Here is a 22,834-nt window from a genome sequence, read left to right on the forward strand (position 1 = left end):
GTGGAGCACATGACTGTAAAGCAGCCGCCCAGTTGGGTGGGTGTGGAGCACATGACTGTAAAGCTGCCGCCCAGTTGGGTGGGTGTGGAGCACATGACTGTAAAGCTGCCGCCCAGTTGGGTGGGTGTGGAGCACATGACTGTAAAGCTGCCGCCCAGTTGGGTGGGTGTGGAGCACATGACTGTAAAGCTGCCGCCCAGTTGGGTGGGTGTGCAGCAAGACTAGTAACTGTGTGACTCACCATAAATGTAAAGTGCCTTGTATAGTGACTGTTGTGAGCCTCTTGTTGAATCACTTGTGACACAAAAGATTACTGATGTGTGTATTTGTGGTGGTGATTAAATATGTATGTGTATGTATATATGTATACGTATGAATATGTACATGTATGCATAAGTATGTGTACATTAATAATTTTGTAACTAGCGTCAAAAGATTGTTATTTGCTTAGCTAAACGAACTAGAGGGTTCAGTTCCTGAACCGATTATGTGCCTCTGTAATCCTTTACACCACCGCCCACGGGATGTGTATTATGGGGTGCATAATAAAGAAAGAAAATGAATGGACCGAACCCCACAATTCATTTAGCTAAGCAAGTTACAATCTTGATGAGCTAGTTACAAAATTCACTATAAGTCGTCACATCATAAATGGGTTCGAGATGGACCACAAGTAGTGCATTATATAATTTATCAGTATTGTGCAGCCTGTGATCCCCGCCTGGCTGGATACTGATACCTAGGTAATTTTCATGTGTCCGGACACCGGCAATAAGGTGGTATTATTTATTTAACTTAAGATATATATATTTTTAAATGTTGTCACATTAACGGCTACATCTTCCTTTCTTCTGACATATAGATTTTTAAGATTAATTAAAATATATGGAAACTAATTATACAATTTATTGGCTGGTGTGCAGGGCTTCACACTCTCAGAGCAAGCCATCAAGTAACTATCAAAACGCATATATCTTCGTTTTCACTTCAGTTATATTTATGACAAAGGATTTTAAATGTAGCCTATATTTCTACCTTTCAGATGACATAAATACTTTCGTTAATTACAATATCTAGATCAAACTAATATTGATTTTCAAAAGGTTGTATATTTTCCATCAATGGAGAGCATCAGCCAAGAAGCCTTCTTTAAAATATGAATATCTTTCCTCACCCAATAAGATCTAATCTCTGAATAAAACGCAAAAAACGACTTGATTGTAACCTATCCACCGCTGCCCATTGGATGGGGAAGAGGGGGTTATGTGTAGGATAAACATATCAATTGTGACACTAGCCCTCCATATATGTCAGTTGCTTAAATTATAAACTGTACTTGTGGTCGGTCTCGAGCCCATTGTTGATGTGACAATGTGTATTGACTTTTGTAACTAGCTTATCAAGATTATAACTTGCTTGGCTATATGAATTGTGGGGCTCATTCCCTGAGCCCATTATGTGCCTCTGTAACACTCCACTATCGTCCATAGGATGGGTATGGAGTGCATAATAAATGAACTAAACTAAGCTCTGCCTTTTTGATAACATATACAATTATAAGCTTTATTTGTGAATCTCAATTAATTAAACAATATATCACAGAGCCTGTAGGGTTCGGTGAGATGAGCGAAGAGACATGGGAGATTTTACATAAGTACAGTACATGGTAGTTTAAGTAGCGAACGCATGTCAACGAATAACGAGTATATATAACAAAACCATTGTCCTATGAAGTCGATTTAACTTCCAAACATATATTTTTTATTTAATGTTAAATGTTTTCTGGCTAGTTATGTTAGATTTTATTAAAAATACGTATTCTACTTGTTAACATTATAATTTAAATTTGTGATAATTTGAGCAGAGAAGTGCGACAACTGGATATGCCAACAAACACTTTCCAAACAACGATATATCTTGGATAAGTCGCTCCACAACATTGCTGCTTGGACCATCGACTTCCTTTGATGCTACTTATTTCATAATGAAATTATATTAGTTTGGAGTAAATATATGTTTTCTCATGTTCTGCATTCAGCACCCACATTATAGTGAGTAAATATACCATATTACTTCATTACTTAAATAATGCTAGGAGGGTTTGAGTAGCTTTGGGTATTTAGTGCACAGAATCTCCAATAGATGGGGCGAGAGTCGCCCCATCTCTCTCACCCGAGAGAGAGTCGAAACTTAATTTAAAATTGATATATCTTTGTTCTCGAACATGATATATTTCATTTGGTGCAATTATAATAATGTTCATATATCGGTCTTTCTGGAGGCATATAAGATTTTAGGCTTTATTAGCGTATCTTTGTTAATTATACAATATATCGGCAAGTGCGTAGGCGTCTGCACTCCATGCCCGACAAGCTACTGAGCGCTACTATAAAAACATATGTATCTTCATTTGAGCTATAAATATGTCTATTGTAATGTATTTAAAATGAAGCTCTTATTTCTATCTTGCTTAAGACTTATAAAACATTTGTGTTTATTAACGAATTTACGTGAAATAAACATTGATCTGAGAGAGAGTTGCTCTGTCGTTCAGTCTGTACGGGGTGGGAGCTCCGTAATTTTTAAAATACAATAATCTTCATTAGAAATTTAAATATGTCTATAGTAAAGTGTTTAAAGTGAAGCTTATATGTCTGTCTTTCTTGAGACATATAAAACATATATGTTTACTAACGAATTCACGTGAAATAAACATTGTTCTGAGAGAGAGTTGCTCGGTCGATCGATCTGTCCGGGGTCGGAGCTCGGCTATTATAAAAGTACACGTATCTTCGGTTTAAATTTAAATATGCCCATGGTAAGGTATTTAGAATGAAGCTTATATTTCTATCTTTCTTGTGACATATAAAACTTTTACGTTTATTAAGGAATCTGCGTGAAATAGGCATGGTTCTGAGATGAATGCTGCGGTTTTCGAGCTCGACGCGCGGCAATGGACGCCATATACACATCCAGTGGGTGTTATTGGACCCCATACCCATTTTATGGGTGGTTGGAGCCCCATACCCATTCTATGGGTGGTTGGAGCCCCATACCCATCCTGTGGGTTGTAGTGGACGCCATACTCATCCTGTGGGTGGTATTGGACCCCATACCCTTCCTGTGGGTGGATGTGATCCCCATACTCATCCTCTGGGTGGATGTGACCCTCATACCCATCCTGTGGGTGGTATTGCACCCCTTACTCACCTAACAGGTAGTAGTGGACAATATACCGATCCTGTAGTTGGTATAGTAGACACAATACCATCCTGTTTAGAGTAGTTTACCCCATAGACATTCCAATGAACCATCGTTTTCTGTTAGCGTTCCTACAAAACATCCTTTAAAGATTTGTAAAGCACCAACTATGGTATATAATATTGATTGGTGAAGGACTGTTATTCTATGTAATAATTTTTAGTGCTTATTATAATTTACTAAGAACAACTAATATTTCTCAAAACAAAACTATGAACCTTCAATAGGAAGTAGCTGATCTATAATATTCTAAGAGCATGGACAATAGTAGGTAAATTTCACAACCCATGTGGGACCTGAAAAGTACAATTTTCCTTATAATTGAACCAATCACGACTATTCTGCTATCTAGGTTGACGGACGGGTACTGTGAGACGCAAGTTGGTACGTGAGGAAGAGTTTGGGCCTTGGAAAAAAAAGTAACTGGGAATATATCACATATTTACTAATTCATATTCAACATATTGACTTTAAGCATTAAGTCATATATGTGCTGTCTTGTGTGAGAACGGGTTGTCCAGCAACTGGCATAACAGGTACGCCTTAACCCGCTCCACCACCTGCTCAGACCCTGGTGGGAAAGTGTTCTAAAGTTGTATACTTCACTCTCGTGTTTAGGAGAGTTGTGCCTTAAGCATAGACACTGTGTCTTCTCATATTAACAGGGACTTGATGAAATTAACGTATAAATGACCCCTCACTTGCTCTAGTGCTCTTGGGAGGTGGTGATCTTTGGTGTATTTAAATACTCCGAAATTACCATCTCTTTTAAGGGTCTGAGCAGGTGGTGGAGCGGGTTAAGGCGTACCTGTTATGCCAGTTGCTGGAAGGCTTCTGTGCTGGCTAGGGTTCGAGTCTCCTGGTGGGAAAGTGTTCTAAAGTTGTATACTTCACTCTCGTGTTTAGGAGAGTTGTGCCTTAAGCATAGACACTGTGTCTTCTCATATTAACAGGGACTTGATGAAATTAACGTATAAATGACCCCTCACTTGCTCTAGTGCTCTTGGGAGGTGGTGATCTTTGGTGTATTTAAATACTCCAAAATTACCATCTCTTTTAAGGGTCTGAGCAGGTGGTGGAGCGGGTTAAGGCGTACCTGTTATGCCAGTTGCTGGAAGGCTTCTGTGCTGGCTAGGGTTCGAGTCTCCTGGTGGGAAAGTGTTCTAAAGTTGTATACTTCACTCTCGTGTTTAGGAGAGTTGTGCCTTAAGCATAGACACTGTGTCTTCTCATATTAACAGGGACTTAATGAAATTAACGTATAAATGACCCCTCACTTGCTCTAGTGCTCTTGGGAGGTGGTGATCTTTGGTGTATTTAAATACTCCGAAATTACCATCTCTTTTAAGGGTCTGAGCAGGTGGTGGAGCGGGTTAAGGCGTACCTGTTATGCCAGTTGCTGGAAGGCTTCTGTGCTGGCTAGGGTTCGAGTCTCCAGGTGGGAAAGTGTTCTAAAGTTGTATACTTCACTCTCGTGTTTAGGAGAGTTGTGCCATATATATATATATATATATATATATATATATATATATATATATATATATATATATATATATATATATATATATATATATATATATATGTCGTACCTAGTAGCCAGAATGTACTTCTCGGCCTACTATGCAAGGCCCGATTTGCCTAATAAGCCAATTTTTACTCAATATATTTGCTCTAATTTTTTTCTTATGAAATGATAAAGCTACCCATTTCATTATGTATGAGGTCAATTTTTTTTATTGGAGTTAAAATTAACGTAGATATATGACAGAACCTAACCAACCCTACCTAACCTAACCTAACCTATCTTTATAGGTTAGGTTAGGTTAGGTAGCCGAAAAAGTTAGATTAGGTTAGGTAGGTTAGGTAGTCGAAAAAATATAAATTCATGAAAACTTGGCTTATTAGGCAAATCGGGCCTTGCATAGTAGGCTGAGAAGTGTGTTCTGGCTACTAGGTACGACATATACATATATAGATTGCTGAAATAGAGCAGGAGAGATTGCTGAAATAGAGGGAATACAGAGAACATATACGGCATGCATAGACGAGATAAAGCACCTAAATTATTGGGATCGTCTCAAAGCTCTCCAAATGTACTCACTAGAAAGAAGACGAGAGAGATACCAAATAATATACAGGTGGAAAATACTGGAGGGACAGGTCCCAAATCTGCACAGTAAAATAACAACGTACTGGAGTGAACGACATGGAAGAAAATGCAGAATAGAACCAGTGAAGAGCAGAGGTGCCATGGGCACAATCAGAGAACACTGTATAAACATCAGAGGTCCACGGTTGTTCAACGTCCTATCAGCGAGCATCAGAAATATTGCAGGAACAACCGTGGACATCTTCAAGAGGAAACTAGATTGTTTCCTTCAAGGAGTGCCGGACCAACCAGGCTGTGGTGGGTATGTGGGCCTGCGGGCCGCTCCAAGCAACAGTCTGGTGGACCAAACTCTCACAAGTCAAGTCTGGCCTCGGGCCGGGCTTGGGGAGTAGAAGAACACCCAGAACCCCATCAACCAGGTATCAACCAGGTAACATAGACTTGCGAGTGCAGGTGCGGCATAGTCGATCACTGATCTGACTGCCTGTACATAGTATGTGCGAAGGACTTGCAGAATGGCTCCTTCCTGAGAGGGAGGTTAGCGACCTGAGGATTGCCGTCCTGGTCGCAGTTCTCTCTCTCTAGGAAGTGACCTCATCATTAAAATTTATGTGTGTCCAGGATTATTCCTAGATACTGATAAGTGTCCTCCCATTCAATTGGTTGACCCTGTAATGTGAGTTGGTTGTTGGGCTTCACAACTTTTATGGGCATGGCTTTTGTCTTTGTGGGGTTGAGTTTGATACCAATCTGCTTTGCCTCTTCACTGATGCAGTCTAAGCATTTGAGTGCATGGCGTGCTTCATCCCTTCCTTTTATGATAATGACAAAGTCGTCCGGATATTTTAGCAGCCTGCAGTGATGTGGGAGTTTCATCCTCATTATTATTTCCAATAAACAGTTGAAGAGAAGGGGTCTAAGAATGCCTCCTTGCGGTGTACCATTTTCATCTCTTTTGTATTCGGAGACTGTGCCATGTGTTTCACTCTTGCTTATTGCTTGCTTTGAGACGATTTTTGTTCCAGGAGTGCAGGTTGCCTTTGACCTCTTTGCTGATGAGGCAGCAGAGAATAGCTGGGGCGTTAGCCAGTTCAAAAGCTTTTTCAAGGTCTAGGAATATCAGTATTCCTGGACTGTCATTCAAGTGGGCTAACAGAGTTGTAATACATTCCTCTGTGCCAATCCTTTTCTATAGGCATACATATCCTGGTGAAGTCTAGGCATTTTCCACTCAAGTTTGTTGAGTGTAATTCTGTCAGCCATCTTGGCTGCACAGTTTTGGAGAGAGATGGGCATGGGATTAGCTGGATCTTTGGGTTTTGGGATCGGCATTGTCTGCTCTATTCCAAGCTGTAGGCCTAGTTTAAAAAGTCCAGGCTAAAATAATTAACCTTAGGTATGCAGCGTCTTCCTTTGTTCCAAGGTTTCTAATCATTTTATAGGTTATTTTGTTGTCTCCAGGGGATGTATCTTTGGAGTTTTTCTTAGCCCGATTTAGCTCATCCAGTATGAAAGGGGCATTAGTGTCAGAGGCTTCTGCACATTTTGTAAGAATTCTGTGCCACCTTTCTTCCTCTAATCCTTTCTGCACTGTTAGTGCCGTCCTGGTCTTAGAGTTTCCGCTTCTGGCGGAAGCTGATTACTGGCTGCTCTTTCTGCAAATTTGGTTGCCATTACTTCGGCTTCCTGTTGAGGATCCTTAGTGTGAGGCTTTTCGTCTTTTATTTCCTTTGGCACTGTGGATTTGCTGCCACATCTTTCCAAGAGAGGGGTGTTCATACAGATGTGAACACCATTCCAGCCACTTTTGTTCTTTGGTTATCCTGGTTTCTTGACTCACATGTTCCTTGACCTCACTAAGTAAGGTCCTGTTGCGGTCACTTGGCTGCTTTTTGTATAGCTTCCTTGTTCTGTTGAGTCTATGGTTGAATTCTTTGACACGTTTGTAATAGTACTAGGGATCTCTGTAGTGTCTGGTAGACTGTTTTTAAGTGGAATTGAATGGTTGGCTGCACTTTAAATTTCTTTGACAAAATCTTTTTTTGCCTGATTAATGTCTTCAGGAACAACATAGTTTCTATGTCCCTCTTTGATGAGGTTTTGAAATTGGTCCCATTTTGCTAAAGCAAAGTTACAGGCGTCTGGTGGAGGTGGGGTGGGTAAATCCAACTTTAGATCAATTTGGACCCCATAGTGGTCGCTTGTGAGTGTCGACTCAACTGACCATGTTGTTGCATCTCTCAGGGAAGCTGAAACGAAGGTAAGGTCTAATCTACCACATTGGATGTGGGTGGGTTCATTCTTGTTTAGGATTTGGATCTGTGGCAGCTGTTCTAGTAGATGTGCAATGTGAGTACCAGCCTCATTTGTTGTGTTCGAGCACAGTGCCAGTCGATGATGGGCATTGAAATCACCAAAATTTATTATGTTTGAAGTGGTCGCATGTCAAATAACACCGAGAGATTCATTTCAGCACGTGGCGATCTGTAAACATTAAACACTTCAAGTTTGTCGTGTCTTAGCTTAATGGATACTCCCATTACCTCTGTCCCTGCTCCACAATTGGGTGGGATGGTTACGGGCATGGTGATCAGGATACATTTTACATAGATGGCACATCCCTTCAATCGCCCGATGACCCATGGAAGGAAGAGGTTCCGATAGCCTGAGATTTTAGGATCTAATCCATCTCGAAACAAGCTCTCCTGTAGTATCAGCATGTTTATGCCTTTGGTTGCTGCTATGAATTGCAGGTGTTGCAATTTTGTGCGCAATTTTGCGCATTCCATTGCAGGATCTTTGGTCCTCTAGGTTGTTGGAACTTGCTGATATTACTGTGATATCCATGGAGTCTGATGAACACGCCATGGAAGTTGAAATTGAAGTTGAGGATCTCATCAATGTAGCTTTCAGAAATACTGGGCTCTACCTGTTTTTTAGGAGTGTTTCCTGCCCTGCATTCTTGAAGGTGAGGATATTGTCTTTTCGAATTTCTTGAGCTTGTCTTCAATTGTCGTCCGAGTCTCTGTGGTTTACTTGATACCCTGTGTCGAGAGAAAACTTTCGACCAGTTCCATGACCATGGTTTTAAGCATTGGCCAGAGAGCATCCAGTTGTGCGGGAGCACTATTTACTGCTGTGCTGGTTTGGGGCCTGTTCACTCTTTGGCCATTATCAGTGGAAACTCGGACACTCTTGGCTTCATTGCCCCCAATGTGCTTACTGGATGTAATGGGCGGGCGTTATCCTTGAACTATTTTTTGTGGCCCCTACCCATCCCTTTGTCCTGGCCTCCGTCCAGGACAAAGGGATTCAACCCACTTTGAGGGTCATAGTGGAGGGTAAGACACTTCACTCTGGTCGATAGGAGGAGGCCATGCGTCCCCTCCACCTGGTTTAGTCTTCGTAAGCTTCACGCTGTTTTTGTGAGCAGGGGAGCTGGTATATGTTTTGGTTGGGGCTTCTGCTCTTCTGTTGGCGTGGTGGGATTCGTTTGGATCTTTTTAAGCCTTTTGGGGCGTCTTAAGTTTCAGGTATGGTGTGCCTTGGAACAATTTGGGCACTTTTATTGGAAGGGTTGGTTTGTTTTGTTTTTATCAAGGCATATTTTCGTGTCGTGGGGCTGATTGCAGACTCCACACCTCACTGGACGTTGGCAGCCTTCCTTGTGATGTCCAAATCTCTTACATCTGAAGCATCTGAGGGGCTCTGGGGTGTAAGGCCTGTTTTGGAATACGCCCCAAATGCAAAGATCAAGCTTCTCTAAAATCTGTCCTTTTACTGTGAGAAAGACTTGTCGGGTTTCCTACTTCGTGGATTTTACCTGGCTTCTTACTGCTCACACCACATAATTCAGCTTTTCGAAATGAGTTAGGAGCATGTGAAAGAGATAGTGGAGGAAAAGGATTTTCCTTATCCTCCGTCCTCTGGCTTGAGTTGTCGCATTTCCTGTAATTTGTAAGAATCGTTACAGCTGTCTCGTCTTTGGGCCTCAGAATATATTCGCCTCTGAGGTTTGGTGCTGCTCTGATCTTGAGATAGGGGTACTCTTTTTTTCAAGGTTCACTACAGCGGCGTACGAGGACTTACCTCCAGCATGCTGCACCTTGAAAACTGACAGTGGTGATTTTGTTTGGGTAGTTGGAGAATTTTGGTGGAGGCCTCTTTTCTTGATAGGTCTTAGTGAAGTGGTTCTTCCTGTTGACTTTGGTCACAGGATGATAAACATTCTCACCATCGGAAGTGGAACTGGAGAGATTCTTCCTTTTGTAACTGGAAGCAGCAACGTAGGGTCGCACACAATTGGTCTGGTGGTTCATTCTATCGTCTGGATGCTGTCTGTGGGGGTGATGTGTCTGTCGTGTGAAGGTGACGTGATTACTGCGCCTGCACTGAACCACTGTTGAAATTACACTAGTCTCTTGTCGATGTTGTATGTCAGACAACTTTGAAACAAATAAAGACAAGAACCAAGATGATCCAAGAGGATGAAGAAAAGGTTAAGAGAATGGCAATGGTAGACAGCAGTAACACAATTAAGAATTATGCAATAATAAATACAAATTCGTCCTTCACTTATGGTAGAGGAAAGTCTACTTGGAAGGATTCAATTTACATGTGATTACGATTAGGATACAAATATATCTGGCAATATGGTGTTGATGTCAGTGAAAAAGATAAGGAGTGTAAATTATGTAGTATGCCGCAAGCCCACACCTTAGAACATTACTCAGGAAACAATTTTAAGTTTCCACAAAGTTCCTGGAAAGTGTTAGAAAGGAGTGGAAACGTTTGTTTTCACGCATTAGATGCGTTATTTTGTGTGGTTTTAAATAGGTTTCCAAAACTTATAACCAAAACCTACGTACCTAACACTAATTTTAAACTTTTCAACATCTTTTGTACCCTAATATGAAACTTTATGACACCTTTTGTACCCAAATTTGAAACTTAGTGACACCTTTTATAAAGTGTTTAAAGTTAAAATATTAAAAAATAAATAAAATAGGAAATGTAAAAATATATGTCTACATTTAGTAAAATATAAAAGGATCATAATAAAAGTTTGTTCATCATTTTTATTCATTTTTCATTTGTAGTAGCGTATTGTAGCAGCCTGGTGTAGTAGCCTGGTGTAGTAGCATGGTGTAGTAGCCTGGTGTAGTAGCATGGTGTAGTGGCCTGGTGTAGTAGCAAGGTGTAGTGGCCTGGTGTAGCAGTCTGGTGTAATAGCCTGGTGTAGTAGCATGGTGTAGTGGCCTGGTGTAGTAGCATGGTGTAGTGGCCTGGTGTAGCAGTCTGGTGTAATAGCCTAGTGTAGTGCATGGTGTAGTAGCGTGGTGTAGTAGCATGGTGTAGTGGTAGTGTAGTGTTGTTGGTGGTGTTGCTGGTGGTGGTGTTGTTGGTGGTGTTGCTGGGGAAGTGTTGTTGGTGGTTTTGTTGGCGGTGGAGGTGTTTCTGGGGTGGTGTTGTTGTTGCTGGGGTGGTGTTGTTGTTGGTGGTGGTGTTGCTGGGGTGGAGGTGTTGGTGGTGTTTGCTGGTGGTAGTGTTGCTGGGGTGGTGTTGTTGGTGGTGGTGTTGCTGGGGTGGTGTTGGTGGTGGTGTTGCTGGGGTGGTGTTACTCGTGGAGGTGTTGCTGGTGGTGGTGTTACTGTTGTTGTTGGTGGTAGTGTTGCTGTGGTGGTGGTGTTGCTAGGGTGGTGTTGGAGGTGTTGTTGTTGGTGGTGGTGTTGGTAGTGGTGGTAGTGGTGGTGGTGGTCTTGGTGGTGTTGCTGGTTACGGTGGTGTTGGTGGTGGTGGTGGTCTTGGTGGTGTTGCTGGGGTGGTGGTGTTACTGGTGGTGGTGGTGCTGCTGATGGTGGTGTTGCTGGTGGTGGTGTTGGTGATGGTAGTGTTGTTGGAGGTGGTGCTGTTGGTGGTGGTGCTGTTGGTGGTGGTGTTTTTGGTGGTGGTGTTTTTGGTGGTGGTGTTGCTGGGGTGGTGTTGCTGGGGTGATGTTGTTGGTAGTGCTGTTGCTGGTGTTAGTGTTGCTGGGGTGGTGTTGCTGGGGTGTTGTTGTTGTTGGTGGTGTTGCTTGTGGTGGTGGTGTTGCTGGGCTGGTGTTACTGGTAGTGGTGTTGGTGGTGGTGTTGCTTGGGTGGAGATGGTGGTGGTGGTGTTGCTTGTGGTGGTGTTGGTTGTGGTGGTGTTGGAGGTTGTAGTGGTGGTAGTTGTGTTGTTAGTGGTGGTGTTGCTGGTAGTGGTGTTGGAGGTTGTAGTGGTGGTAGTTGTGTTGTTAGTGGTGGTGTTGCTGGGGTGGTGTTGCTGGTAGTGGTGTTGGAGGTTGTAGTGGTGGTGGTTGTGTTGTTAGTGGTGGTGTTGTTGGTGGTGGTGTTGTTGGGGTGGTGGTGTTGCTGGTAGTGGTGTTGGTGTTGGTGGTGTTGCTGGTAGAGGTCTTGGTGTTGGTGATGATGTTAGTGGTGGTGTTGTTGGTGGTGGTGTTGGTGTTGTTGGTGGTGGTGTTGCTGGTAGTGGTCTTGGTGTTGGTGGTGTTGTTAGTGGTGGTGTTGTTGGTGGTGGTGTTGGTGTTGGTTGTGGTGGTGTTGTTAGTGGTGGTGTTGCTGGTAGTGGTGTTGGTGTTGGTGTTGCTGGTAATGGTCTTGGTGTTGGTGGTGTTGTTAGTGGTGGTGTTGGTGGTGGTGGTGTTGCTTGGGTGATGTTGGTGGTGGTGTTGCTTGTGGTGGTGTTGTTGGGGTGGTGTTGGTTGTGGTGGTGTTGGTGGTTGTGATGGTGTTGTTGGTGGTGGTGTTGCTGGTAATGGTCTTGGTGTTGGTGGTGTTGTTAGTGGTGGTGTTGGTGGTGGTGGTGTTGCTTGGGTGGTGTTACTGGTGGAGGTGTTGCTGGTGGTGGTATTGTCGGTGGTGATGGTGTTGCTGGTGGTGGTGTTGCTGGTGGTGGTGTTGATGGTGTTGCTGGTGATGGTGTTGGTGGTGTTGATGATGCTTGTGGTTGTGTTGCTGGGATGGTGTTGGTTGTGGTGGTGATGTTGGTGGTTGTGTTGGTGGTGGGGGTCTTGGTGGTGTTGCTGGGGTGGTGTTGCTGAGGTTGTGTTGCTGGGGAGGTGGTGTTGTTGGTGGTGGTGTTGCTGGGGATGTGTTGTTGTTGGTGGTGGTGTTGCTGGTTTGGTGTTCGTGGTGGTGGTGTTGGTGGCGGTGTTGGTGGTTTTGCTGTTGGTGGTTGTGGTGGTGTTGGTGTTGCTCGGTTGGTGTTGTTGATAGTGTTACTGGTGGTGGTGTTACTGGTGGTGGTGTTGTCGGTGATGTTGCAGGTTGTAGTGGTGGTGTTGTTAGTGGTTGTGTTGCTGGGGTGGTGTTGCTGGTAGTGGTGTTGGTGGTGGTGGTGGTGGTGGTGTTGCTGGGGTGGTGTTGCTGGTAGTGGTGTTGGTGGTGGTATTGCTGGGGTGGTGTTGCTGGGGTAGTGTTGCTGGAGTGGTGTTGCTGGTGGTGTTGTTGTTGGTGGTGGTTTGGTTGTTGATGGTGGTGTTTTTGGTAGTGGTGTTGCTGGAGTTGTGTATTCGTTGCCTTCTTGGGTGTATGTTGGTTTTAGATATACACAGTAGACACTTTGGTAGTTTTATTGAGTGAGGTAACAAAGTATATATCTGGCCAGCCGAGGTCCAACCTCCTCTGGGTCTGTGAGAATACTAGGGCCTGCTGGGAGCATGGCTGGTGCTGCCTCTGTCAGGCATGACGTCAGAAGCCTACTCGCCTGTGATTGGTTATGTCTCACCCATCATATAATTTGTGTATTAACACCGCTCGGACACGCTACCAAGTCGACGTCCCTTGTTCACAAGCTCTGGCTAGCTATATAGTTACAATGATACTGAAAGGACCTCGGTGGCATTCAATAATGGCTTACATGTGAAATTTGCATAATAAACATTAAAGAAGATCAGGTGTGCATTAATACTAACACCTCGGCATGTGCACAAAAAAAAATTGATCATAATAGGTGAAACATCATAGTAATAATGCTTTAATTAAACCAGAGTATTAAGAACATGTGTATGTCTACTTATCAGATACGAAGAATACAACTCAAGGTATTATCTAAACTAAATTATTAACATGTGTTAATGGCATGTGCTTGGGAAAACAAAACAAAATTAAAAACAATTATTTACATTAATGGAACAAAAGTTCTGACCTAACAACCACAAATGAATTTTAAGATTAGATAATGAGGATTTTTTTTAATGTACAATATATTTACAAGCTATATACAAGACCTGGATCAAGAACACTAACATCTGAGTGATAGCAGTCAGGATTCACTGGCCTCAGTGTAGTTGCTAGAACATTAATGAACTCTTTATGACAAGCACTGTAAAACAAATACAAATGGCAGTAGACTTAACAATGGCATCTAATTTATAACACAAAATTAATTTGAGAAACAAACTTCATTATGCTATATATATAATGGTAATAATAAGACATATGTGGTGGAAATACTGCAAATGAATTTTGCAAAATAAAACAGAATAACTGCAGAGTGCACTTAGTTATTAGTGTGCAATAACAATATTAGTTATAACTAATCTGCAGAGTGCAGATTAGTTATAAATTCTGTGGATATCTACACCTAGCTCATCCAGAGCACTATACAACTCTGGCTTACGGGTCGGTGGCGGAGGATTGCAGGGCCGGGTGTGGTGTCCTAATAAGGGATTATACGGAGTTTGGGACTGTGGACAGGATAATTGAACTCCGGCTTAGTAATTATATATCATCCACACAAGCTGAACTGCAGGCCATTCTGGCGTGTTTGGAGGAAGTACGTCATGACGACAAAAATGTTTTTGTATTTGTCGATAGCCGAGGAGCACTGGAGTCCTTAAACAGTCGAAACCCAGTCTTCATGTCTATAGTTGAGGACTGTAAGAGAAGAATAACTGAGATACAGCTGAAAGGTTATAGTGTGAAATTCATGTGGATTCCATCTCATGTTGGAATAGTGCTCAACGAGGTGGCGGATGACTTGGCCAAACGTGCCACATCAAAACCACAAGTTGACATTGAATGTGAATTCACAATGAGACAAATAAGAAGCAAAATCAGAAATATTCAGGCACAGGCGGGAGTGGAGAGGAGAGAGATAATGTATGAGAGTAGTCAAACCATGCAACACTACATGTATGTGAGTCAAAACACCCATTTCACTTATGGTAAAAGGAGAAATGCTTGGAGTGACTCTGTGTACATGCGGCTCAGGCTTGGGTACAAATATTACTGGGAATATGGGTTAGATGTTCATGATAATGACACGAGGTGTAAACTATGTGGTATGTTAAGGTCTCACACCCTGGCCCATTATGTTCTTGATTGTCCGTTGATTAATGTATATAGAAACACTGAGATAAGGACTGTTCCTGAACAAATAGCCTGGATGTGTCACAACGGAAAGGTTGATGATATTCTTGAGAGATATAAGAATTTTGCACCAAGATTATAATATTTTGTTGAATTATCTGCATGTCTCTTGCAAATTGTCTATACAGTATACCTAGGTCATAAAAGTATTTGTGTGTACGTCTGATAACATACTCCTTGTGAAGGAGAAAATTTATATGTTTACCTCTCAGAATGTTTGGCAATATGTTTATTTGTGATGTGTGTCTATGTATATATTAACACGTTGTACTGAATGGGGTGAGAATAGCTTGAGCTACCTCATCCCTTTGTGTGTATTTTACCTCAATAAACTTATTTCAATTTCAAACTCTGGCTCTGACTGAAGGTCAGGAACAGATGAAACTGCATGTGACAAACTATCTTCTTGAGAGATAACCTCGTTAACATCTAGCCAATGGACATGGTGTGAGTGCACGGTTGAAACGAGAGGTCTAGATTTAAGATTATAGGTGCTAGTATGGGGTTGCTGTACATCAAGTGGTCTGTCAATCACAGAAGGTGGTGTCCTAATAGGAGAATCCGTCTGGGTAAGTTCATTGTCATCAATGACATGATAGAGGTTTACAAGTGGGTGAATGGACATAACAAAGGGGATATTAATAGGGTATTAAAAGTATCAACACAAGACAGAACACGAAACAATGAGTATAAATTGGATAAGTTTAGATTTAGGAAAGGCTTGGGTAAATACTGGTTCAGTAACAGGGTTGTTGATTTGTGGAACCAATTGCCGCGTAACATTGTGGAGGTGGGGTCCCTCGATTGTTTCAAGCATGGGTTGGACATGTATATGAGTGGGATTGGGTGGTTATAAATAGGAGCTGCCTCGTATGGGCCAACAGGCCTTCTGCAGTTGCCTTTGTTCTTATGTTCTTATTCCACTAAAATTAAAGTCACCCATGACGTAAATACTGTTAGATCTAGATGCCCTAGATATTTCATCCCATAGATGCTTTGCTTCCATTCTGTCTAAATTTGGTGGCCTATATATAACTCCTATTATAATATTATTTGCTTTTTCGTATAATTCTATCCAAATAGTTTCTGTGTGGCTCAGTTTTGATTCCCTCTTTGAGACTACATTTGAAATTGTTTCTAACATATATGGCTACTCCCCCTCCTCGTCTAATATGTCTATCTGTGTGAAATAGTTTAAATCCATTTATTTGATATTCAGCTAATAGTTCTCTATTTTCTACATTCATCCACGTTTCGGTAAGTGCAATAATATCTATTTTTCTGTGCAGACAAGAGCATTTAATTCGTTAATTTTATTTCTTAGACTTCTACTGTTAGTGTAATATACCTTAAGTGAATTGTTATTTTGAGGCCCTTCTCTTTCCCTGATCATTTTGCCAATTCCTTTCTCCCACAAACACGTACTTTTATTATCTCCTTCCTCCAAATCAATTCCCATACCTCTATCAGCTAACAGTTTAAACCCAAACAAACACCTCTAACCACTTCTTCCAACGAGTTCGCAACAGCAACAACCCCAGCTCTCGATAGATGCACCCCATCACGAGCATACATTCCATTTCTTCCATAGAAGTGTTCCCAGTTGTCTATGAAAGATATTGCATTTGATTTGCAATATCTTTCAGCCGGCAATTGACACCAAGTGCCCTCGATATCCATTCATTTCCTACTCCCTTTCTGGGAAGAATGCCACATATGATCGGGATTCCTCCCTTGCTCCTAACTAATTCAATGGCTGTCCTGAATCTCTGTATTAGTTCCTCACTCCTAACTCGTCCAACATCATTACCCCCTGCATTACCCCTCTTCCCCTTCCTTCTCTTACCTCTCCCCCTGCTCTACCCCTTCCTTCTCTTACCCTTCCCCCTGCTCTTCCCCTTCCTTCTCTTACCCTTCCCCCTGCTCTTCCCCTTCCTTCTCTTACCCCTCCCCCTGCTCTACCCCTCCCCCTCCTCATCCCCTTCCTTCTCTTACCCCTCCCCCTGCTCTTCCCCTTCCTTCTCTTACCCCTCCCCCTGCTCTTCCCCTTCCTTCTCTTACCCTTCCCCCTGCTCTTCCCCTTCCTTCTCTTACCCCTCCCCCTGCTCTACCCCTCCCCCTCCTCATCCCCTTCATTCTCTTACCCCTCCCCCTGCTCTTCCCCTTCCTTCTCTTACCCCTCCCCCTGCTCTACCCCTTCCTTCTCTTACCCCCCCCCCTGCTCTACCCCTTCTTTACCTTACCCCTCCCCCTGCTCTTCCCCTTCCTTCTCTTACCCCTCCCCCTGCTCAGCCCCTGCCTTCACCCTGGAAGCCCTTCAGTCAAACACGGGGAAACTGCTGTTAACAGTTCCGGCCTAGACCCGTGGAGGAGGGAAGGATGACTCAGGCTTACCTTATAACAATAACCTCCCTGAGTCTTGCATGCCAGACAAAAAGGTTGCATGAAATCCTTTCCCGCCTGCCTTTATCTTCTTCTTAATAAGGTCGTCAGCTGGGTTATTATATCTGCACCCCAGCGATGCAGTTCAGTGGGTGTATTATATATTGTTTGTTGCCAGAAGGTTGCTACTCCTATAGATCTGCTATTGGACTGTCGGCCCAGAATACTCTCCCAGGAAGGTCTGTGTGGCTTTACCTCTCTCTAGCCACTAAGTTACTAGTTGCCACCATTCGGGCACTGATACTGATTGGATGGCTAAGGGTACACTTTTATATAAGTCTGTGCATTTTTTACCACTCTCCAGGCAATAAGAACTTCTATAGAGAACGTGGGGTTCCCTAGGTGGTACTATGATAACCTTCGTGTATGCTCATAGAGAAATATTATAATGGAGGCACACTTAAACACAATGATAAAACATGTGACTTTACTGACACAAATACATGATCACACATACAATCACAAGTAATACATGAATATGAAAATAAGAATAATAAGTCTGAAGATCGTCAGCCTCTTCTTCCACGACCTCCAACACTCCTTCAACCGGGCAGAAAGACAGCAGTCCCACACTCTCTCACAGGAGGGCCTCTTCACCACGTCGGCACCTCTTCTTCACTGTCCTGCTGTCCATACACACTGTCCTCTCCAACAGTCTTGGACACAAGCTGCCCTGCAGCCTATTCTACTACCAAAGTATTAATGTCCTATTGCCACATACATAAGTGAATATTGTGGACTATCTAGCCTACTCACACAAGGGGTAATGGGAGGGAAATTTGATCTACCTTACATTCCTGGCTCACGATGCCTGTCCCTCAATGGTGTGAGGTTCCCACGCTTCCTAAGTCGATCCTTGACGATCCATGACGTTCCACAGGTCCTCAGGTGTCGTGGAGACTTCGCGTCGTCGCCGTTCCAATCCCTGAGATTCAGCTACCCCAATCCTGGTTCATCAGTGGGCACTGAGCTAATCACTATTTCACACAATTTCCACAAGGCATTGCTCCTTGTGCTAGGAACGGTGTTGTCCCTCCAAAACCCACGGTGGATGTGACCCGGTCACAGCTAGACCTGCCCGCCACACCTTCCAGGCCCTCCACGTCCAGCGTCGTCGCCGAATATTTTCCAAGTTTGGCACTCCTTTGCTCAAAGAACTTGGTTCCTTTTTGCTTCCCAGAAGCGCGGGGTCTCCAATATGTAAGGTGGGCTGCGATGCCTAGCTCTAATCCACTAAGAAAGGCTTGTAGAGCCTCAAATCCTTGAGAGCCGACCGAGGTGCGTCCTCTCGCCTCCACGGTCAGGTCAACTCTGACGTTGGCGCCGCCCGGGGGGGCACTCGGTGACGTCACGGCAGGCTCTGATTGGTCGCCCATGACCCAAGTCACCCAATCCGCACACGGCTAGCGTCCCTTCCAAAACGTCATATCTGCAGTAGGGGATACTCTTCCATTTTATATCAGGGCGCCAATTTCTCCTTACTTACAACTTATAATTAACTTTCTCCCTTAACTGGCGGCCGATCTGGTCGCCATACATACCAACAGACTTCCCTGTACCTCAGAGAAACAATAGGGAGAGCTGATATGACTCTTAAAGCAGGCAAACGAAAGAAATAGGAGAGGGCACCGTAACATTAGTAAGAATTTAAAACAAAAAAAATCAATGAATAAATGTTCGTAATAAGGCAAACAGAACACTGGGATTTATGTATTGAAACATTAGTAATAATTAAGATATCGGTTCATTGTTCTTCAGATATATCTTGCTCTGGGTAGGCTCCATTTAGATATATATGCACTTCACTTTTGGTCACAGTATATCCACAGCATGGATATAAATTTACTAGAATGCATCCAGCGGAGGATAACAAAGTTAATACCCCAAAATAGAAACCTGTCATATGAAGAAAGATTGTCAAAGCTTATATTACATTCTCTAGAAAGACAAAGAATTATAGCTAGGTGACATGTGGTTTATGTTTTTGTTGATTTGTTTCTATATTTTCATAAATAAAGCATGCTTACTCCAAGTTTCACGACAATTTTACAAGGTTTAAAGTATAAAGCTCAATATATTTCAGCTTTTTTATACAGGAATTATACGTTAATATAACATTATAATAACGTAACGATGTCGTGTAAATAACGTTATATTGTCGACATATAAATGTTATATTTATGTTATAAGAACGTAAATTGGATAGGTTTACATAAAGTAAACAAAAAAAAATGAAATGTTGACTGAAAATTATTTATTTTTATATATAATGCATGAAAACATTATAATTCCATAGTATTCACTATTATTTTTACATTTTAACATAATTCTTAAAAAACTGTGTCTCAAGAATATATGTTTTTAGTTATATCTAGTGGTTTTAAGAACGTCAGAAATACGTATTTATGTCAAATGTTACAGTATTACCTTTGTGGCACCATTTAAAAACGTCCACAAACGTTCTGTGTTTGCTGGGTTTAAACATTAAATCATATATGTGTTGTTTTGTGCAAGAGCGGGTTGTATATATCCCACCACCAAATGACAGAAGACCCAGATATGAATATGATAGAAACAGTATGGCCACCATTAACATAATAGAGAGGGTAGCTTCTGTCGCTATCAGGAATGGATCTGGACTATTAATTATGAGAGACTTCAACCACGGGAAGATAGATTGGGAGAACAGAGACCTACATGGAGGACCAGATACATGGAGAGCTAAGCTGCTGGACGTGGCGACAAGAAACTTTCTAAGCCAACACATAAAGGGACCAACAAGAATGAGAGCGGGAAGATTAACCAGCCATGCTTGATCTGATATTTACCCTCAATGAGTGGATATAAGGGAAGTTAGGCTGGAAGCACCCTTGGGAATAAGTAATCACAGTGTATTGACCATTGAATACCTGGTAGAGCTAGGATTTATCTCCCCGAAAAGAACTAGGAACAAAAAGGCTGGCATACCGAAAGGGAAATTATGAGGAGATGAGAAGTTTCCTAGATATACCATGGGACACAGACTTCAGAGCTATGTCTGTACAAGACATGATGGACCATGTCACCCAAAAGTGTCAGGAGGCAGTAAACAGGTTCATCCAGGCCCAAAAAGAAAAATCCAAGAAGCAAAAGAAGAATCCATGGTTTAATAGGATATGTATGGAAGCAAAGGAACTGAACAAAAGGGCGTGGAGGAACTTCCGAAAAAACAGAATACCAGAAAGCAGAGAGAGATACCAGAGAACCAGGAATGAGTATGTTAGTGTGAGGAGAGAAGCAGAGAAAAATTATGAAAATGATATAGGAAGCAAAGCCAAGACCGAACCAAAGCTACTCCACAGTCACATCAGGAGGAAAACAACAGTGAAAGAACAGGTAATGAAACTTAAAACAGGCAAGGACAGGTATACAGAGAATGACAAAGAGATGTGTGAAGAACTCAACAAGAGGTTCCAGGAGGTCTTCACAATAGAACAAGGTGAGGTCACTGCGCTAGGAGAGGGGGCAGTAGTCTGCCCCCTCTCTGCCCCCTCCGAAGTATTAACTTCGAGGAGAGACTACGGGAATTAAACCTCACCTCGCTGGAAGACAGAAGAGTTAGGGGGAACGTGATCACCACATTCAAGATTCTCAAGCGAATTGAAAGGGTAGACAAAGACAGGCTATTTAACACAAAGGACACACGTACTGGGGGACACAGGTGGAAATTGAGTGCCCAAATGAGCCACAGAGATATTAGAAAGAACTTTTTTAGTGCCAGAGTGGTTGACAAATGGAATATGGAATGCATTGGGAAGTGATGTGATGGAGGCTGACTCCATACACAGTTGCAAGTGTAGATATGACAGAGCCCAATAGGCTCAGGAACCTGTACACCTGTTGATTGACGGTTAAGAGGAGGGACGAAAGAGCTAGAGCTCAATCCTTGCAAGCACAATTAGGTGAATACACACACACACACACGAGACAGTGTCAAATATATTGTTGGTCCTTACTGGATACAGTAGGGCGTAGGAACAGGGAATATGTGTGGGGCCGCGCTCCTCGAATAAGTAGTCATATCTCTTTACATCAAAGAGATACGGAGGACAGTCAGTGTGTAGTGATAGTACGGTGTACAAGACAACGCATAGGCAATAGCAATTTAGTGGAAGTGCTGGATTGTGCTAAGTGGACAACTACAATAGAAGTACGACGTCTGTGCCACGCGGGAGGAAACTTGGAGTTGGCAGCGGTGTGGTCCCGAACAACTACAGCTGCTTCTGATGCTTCATACTCGCCTATTGTGCTCTAGTGGTTGAGCTGGCTGGTAAGAGCCTCTAATGTCAATTAACGGTGTACAGTGTTTTTAGTATAACAAGTAGTCTTGGATATCAGCTAAAAAAACGTAAAGAATCTTGAAATATGCGTCTCATGTGGGTACTACTTCTTCACACTGTAGTGTCATAACACCACACCGCCAATCCCCCCTCCATACACCACCCGCCCCACCCACACACACACACACACACACGCGCGCGCGCGCGCACTCATTCCATTTCCTCCCTCTCTCCCTCGTTCTACCCTCTCCCTCACTCTACCTCTCTCTCTCTCTCTCTCCCACTCTCCTTCTCTCCCTCCCTCTATCTCCCTCAATCCATCTCTCTCACTTCCTCCAACCTTCCCTCCCTCCGCCACCAGCTGACCCCCTTCCTATCACCCCCCTCTCATCATTCACACACACACACACCTTCCACTCAAAACTCTTAAGCCCTCCCCCCCCCCCCCCCTCCTGCCAACACCACACCCAACACACCCGCCCCCTGACTCCCTCATCTTCTCAACCCCCCCCCCACCACCACTGACACACAAAATAAGTATATGGAGCATCACTTGGCAATTGGAATTTAATGTTAATAAATGCTGTTATGGAATGTGGAATAGGAGAACATAGACCCCACACAACCTATATATTATGTGAGAAATCTTTAAAGAATTCTGATGAAGAAAGAGATCTAGGGGTGGTTCTAGATAGAAAACTATCACCTGAGGACCACATAAAGAATATTGTGCGAGGAGCCTATGCCACGCTTTCTAACTTCAGAATTGCTTTTAAATACATGGATGGCGATATACTAAAGAAATTGTTCACGACTTTTGTTAGGCCAAAGCTAGAATATGCAGCGATTGTGTGGTGCCCATATCTTAAGAAGCACATCAACAAACTGGAAAAGGTGCAAAGACATGCTACTAAGTGGCTCCCAGAACTGAAGGGCAAGAGCTACGAGGAGAGGTTAGAGGCATTAAATATGACAAAACTAGAAGACAGAAGAAAAAGAGGTGATATGATCACTACATACAAAATAGTAACAGGAATTGATAAAATCGATAGGGAAGATTTCCTGAGACCTGGAACTTTAAGAACAAGAGGTCACAGATTTAAACTAGCTAAACAAAGATGGTCAAAAAATATAAGAAATTTCACTTTCGCAAACAGAGTGGTAGACGGTTGGAACAAGTTAGGTGAGAAAGGGGTGGAGGCCAAGACCGTCAGTAGTTTCAAAGCGTTATATGACAAAGAGTGCAGGGAAGACGGGACACCACGAGCGTGGCTCTCATCCTGTAACTA

The sequence above is a fragment of the Procambarus clarkii genome, chromosome 26 (genome assembly GCF_040958095.1).
Source record: "Procambarus clarkii isolate CNS0578487 chromosome 26, FALCON_Pclarkii_2.0, whole genome shotgun sequence".
NCBI classification, from domain to species: Eukaryota; Metazoa; Arthropoda; class Malacostraca; order Decapoda; family Cambaridae; genus Procambarus; species Procambarus clarkii.